Source organism: Aotus nancymaae, unplaced genomic scaffold, assembly GCF_030222135.1.
Source record: "Aotus nancymaae isolate 86718 unplaced genomic scaffold, 86718_ANA_hifiasm-v0.15.2.pri h1tg000012l, whole genome shotgun sequence".
Taxonomy (NCBI): Eukaryota; Metazoa; Chordata; class Mammalia; order Primates; family Aotidae; genus Aotus; species Aotus nancymaae.
Genome location: NW_026988423.1, coordinates 22,586,935 through 22,591,464, shown reverse-complemented (window position 1 = coordinate 22,591,464; position 4,530 = coordinate 22,586,935). Strand labels below are relative to the sequence as shown.

Genomic DNA, 4,530 nt, shown 5'->3' with positions numbered 1-4,530 from the left:
GACCAAAGATGAGAGGATATAGGAGACAGACTGTCCATCACTTTTTCTTGGAGACTGACACCTGCTTCAAAGTGTGTGTGTGTGTGTGTGTGTGTGTGTGTGTGTGCATGCACTTGCAGTCATATATGATTTACAGTGGCCAGTCTGTGGATTTGGATTTCATTGTGCTGTTGAGCATGTGTCTGTGAGTCTGTTTGCCAGGTGCATATGTGTGCTTGGGACTGTGTGGGCATCCCTGGAGCCCTGTCCTTGTTCTTGGGGAAACCGAAGAAGAGGGGCTTAGGACATTTCTGGCCGGCAACACCACCCACCCAGCCACACCCCAACCTGCCTATATTGTAGTTTGTACTTTCATTTGGTGGTTCCTGTTCCTGTGCTCTTGTCCAGTGTTCAAGAAGAATGAGGATTCGCTGAGAGTTGAAGGGTGAGGATGGGCAGAGAATACTTTTATTGAACAACGGAACAGCTCTAAGCAGAGAGGGGATGGGGAGGGGGTTGGTCCCCCACCCCCGCAGTTGGTTGGTCTTTTTTCTCAGTGTGGCTGGGTCCAGGGCTTTTTATGGACTCAGTATGGGGAGTGCATGCTGATTGGTTTGTGAGTATGCAAAAAAGGTTAAAGCAAAGACACCAGTCAAAGGTAGGCATGACAGTGTAGAAAACCTATTAGGAAAGGGTAGGTGTATGTAACATAGGTGAAGAGTAGGGATCAATCAGAGGAAAGCATGCCAAATAGGAAGACAGTTTCTCAAGCCAGTCGGAGGATTTAACTTGTAGCTCAGTTTTTAGGTTTTAAGTTGTCTTCACCTTGGAGATGGGCTTTCACCAGGGACCTGCCCTATCTGCCTAGGCATTTGACTGCCTCCTATAACTGTCACCTGCTCCTGGAAGATTTCTCTGGCAGTGCCCAATGTCCACATGGAGGGCCTTATTCACTGCAGCTTTTGAGAAAGGGCTCCTAACTTGTGTGTGACATCAGAACTGTGTGTAGTCTACGAGTTAGTGAGGCATTATCTCCATGGTTTGTGGAGATATAAGCCCTATTTCAATATTTTCAGAGTAGAAATCTCTCTGCCCAGTGGCCTGGCCTGAGAGTGTGCCAGGTTGTCTGGGAGTGGGAGTTGGGAGATCCCATCCTATATCTAAGATTCCTCATTGGGACTAGAAAGACCTCACTCTTGATGATAGTCAGTGAAGGCAGGGGTGCCCCAGCTACATGGGTAGGGGAGAGTGGTATCTGCAGGCCTGCCAGGACACCTGATCAGCCAGAGCTACCCTCAGGGGACAGCTCCTGTTGCCACACCCCTAGACGAATGGGGAGGGCAAGCCCCAGGCTTTTTTAGTATGTGAAGATGTTTCTTATACTCTCTGTGTTGCTCAAGTGAGAAATTAAGATGGTAAATTGCTGTGATGACCCAAGGGGTATGGCTGCCTTCCGAAACAACTGCTTAGGTCCCCCTGACCTTTTAAAAGAGAAAGACAGTGTGACGTTTCTTCTTGAACTTGTCCCTTTTTTTTTTTTTTGAAATGGAGTCTTGCTCTATTGCCCAGGCTGGAGTGCAGTGGCACGATCTCGGCTCACTGAAACCTCCACCTCTCAGATTCAAGTGATTTTCTGCCTCAACCTTCCAAGTAGCTAGGATAATAAGTGCCCACCAACACACATGGTGAAATATTTGTATTTTTAGTAGATACAGGGTTTTGCCAGGTTGGCCAGGCTGGTCTTGAACTCCTGACTTCAAGTGATCTGCCTGCCTCGGCCTCCCAAAGTGTTGGAATTACAGGCATGAGCCACTGTGCACTGTCAGTTCCTGAACTTGTCTTTTTTATTTTTTGTTGATGTAAAAGAGTTTTAAAGTCTTACATGTTACCATTTTGAAGGAGGATCAAAATTTTAATTCGTTCATATGACAATATTTACTGCACACTCATTGTGGGCCAGATGCTTTGCTGATGCTAGGAACAAAATGGTGATCAAAACCATGTCCCTTCCCCCAAGAAGCAATCTAACCAGAGACAGAAAGTGAACAGAGATTTTAATACAGAGATTTTAATTCCCAGAGCACATGGTATGTGCTCTGGGAAGGCAAGTACAGGCTGATGTGGGGACAAAAGACACGGGCATTCAACCACACTTGGGGTAGAAGAGAAGGAAAGCTTCCTGAAGGAGGTGACAGCTAAGTCAAGACTTGAGGGAGCAATAGGAGGTAGCTAATGAAGAGTGGATAGGGAGGGTTTTCCAGACAGAAGGAAATGGATACTTGGAAATGAGGGAATATGGCATTTTTTAAGAACCCTGGAATGTGGGTAAACTGGAATTCTTGTTTTAAGATGAGAAAACCACAATGACTAACATAGGTTAATACCTTGCTCAGGGCAGAGCCAGCATTTGAATGCAGGCTATTCCAGTGTATCCTGCTGCCTCGTGGAGAGCACCCAGAAAAGGAGTAATGTTAGGTATGTGATTACTATACTTTAAAAGGAAGAAAAATAAACACGAAATTCACGTTTATTTTGTTGTGTATTCAGTATTTTGAAAAGTCCACACTAAGGTTCTGTGAATTCTAGTATTCACGCCAGTAGAGACTTAGGAAGCAATTTTTATAGCATCTGCTCTTTTTAAATTTTTTTTTCATTTTTATTGATTGATTGATTGAGACAAGGTTTTACTTATCACCCAGACTGGAGTGCAGTGGCATGATCTTGGCTTACTGCAGCCTCCACCTCTTAGGCTCAAGCGATCCTCCCACCTCAGCCTCTTGAGTAGCTGGGACTACAGCTGCAGGCCACCATGCCTGGCTAATTTTTTAAATTATTTTATTTTATTTTTATTATTTTTTTCTTTTTTGCAGTCGCCCACTACCACAAATTATGCAGTTGAGTTTCCCACGTTTGGGGAATCGCAGGGGTCAGCACATCCGGAGTGCAAGGGATAAGCCTCGCCCTGGAAAAACCACCTTCGTGATTATGGTATCTCCCCTGCCAGGTGAGTATGCCTGGCTAATTTTTAAATTTTTTTTTGGTAGAGATGAGGTTTCCCCATGTTGCCCAGGCTGGTCTGGAACTCCTAGGTTCAAATGATCCTCCTGCCTCAGCCTCCCAAAGTGCTAGGATTGCAGGTGTAAGCCACCACACCTGGCCATATCTTCTATTAATATTTACTGAGTTTTTATGACCTATCAGGCACTGTGTGAAGTACTTTACATGTTGTGGCAGAGAATGGCCAGATGCTTAGCAATCTCAGTTCCTCTTCCTGGGCACATAGGGCAACTAACTATATTTCCCGGTCCCCCTTGCAGTTAAGTAGAATATGTGACTGGTTTTTAACGAATGTAAAGTTGAGTTGATGGGTGCCACTTCCAGGCCTGGGTGCTAACTCTGTCTTTGCTATTCTGCCAGTCATCTGGAGGTGTCCAGTGGAGGACTCTAAGGGACTAGAGGGAGCTTGGGTCCCTGAATCACCTCTTGGAGGAGAGCTGTGCAGAAAAGACACCCAGTTTGCATCAGCCTATTGATTGGGTGAGGAGTAAACCCTTATCTTATCAAGCCACTGAGATTGTGAATTTTTTTTCATAGCAGCTAGTGTGAACTACCCTGAATAATCTGCAAACCGTATTTCATTTAACCCTTACAACCACTCAGTAACATGAGCATCATTATCAGTATTTTGCAGATGGGAAAATGAGGTCAGAGACTAAGTCACTTGCCCATGTCATTTAGTCAGTAAGTAGCAGGGCTAGGAGCCTGTTTGACTCCAGAGCTCATGCTTTTACTACTATGTGAAGAGTGCGCTTCTGAATCTTGGAAGAGTTCTTGCAAGAGACAAACATCAAATGATTGAGAGAAAGAGAGAATGGAGGCTGAGAGAAAGTCGGGTGGCATGGAAGGAGGAACAGCTGAGGGCTGAGAGTGTTGTAGAGGGTAGAGGGATGTGGCACGCCCAGGGAGCCTGTGGGTAGAGCTGGGTGAACATCTTGCCCCTGTGGCTACCCTGGGAAATTTCTAGGGCAGATTTTGGGCTCTGGGTGGTTCCACTGTCTTATTTTCATTTTACTTCATCTTAGTCTTCAGGATGATGCTGTTAAATGGGCATCCTTGGGGAGTCGGACGGGCATCTGAGCGGGTAGGAAGTATGCTTGAGTGTGCTAACAAGCACAACTTGCAGTTTCGGTCCCTGGACTGGTGAGTAGGGAAGTTCCAGGACTTGTGATCACTGTGTCAGAGCTGCACATAACAGGGAGAGAGACACAGAGGGTACCGACCATGAGAAGGAGACAGAGAGAAGGAAACTGCGGGTAGGAAACTTGGTAGTCGTCGGGTCAAGGAGAATTGCAGATGGACAGTGAGGGGCTCACCCAGCTCCAGCAACAGCCCTGGGAGGAGTCTCCAGCTGCCGAACCTAATTAGTGTCCACATCCCTTCACTTCTGCCTAGCTCCCTCCTGAAGGAGCACCAAAGAGCTCAGAAGGGACAAAACCCCATTCTCAACATTCCCCTCGACTCTGTGTGGTGACTCAGGCTTGGATGGGGAGT

At 46.3% G+C, this 4,530-nt stretch overlaps 1 pseudogene; it reads right to left on the bottom strand.

The window, feature by feature from the left end:
* Window positions 1-2,846: 2,846 nt before the first annotated feature.
* Window positions 2,847-2,991, bottom strand: LOC135274709 (U1 spliceosomal RNA; annotated as a pseudogene).
* Window positions 2,992-4,530: the final 1,539 nt, after the last annotated feature.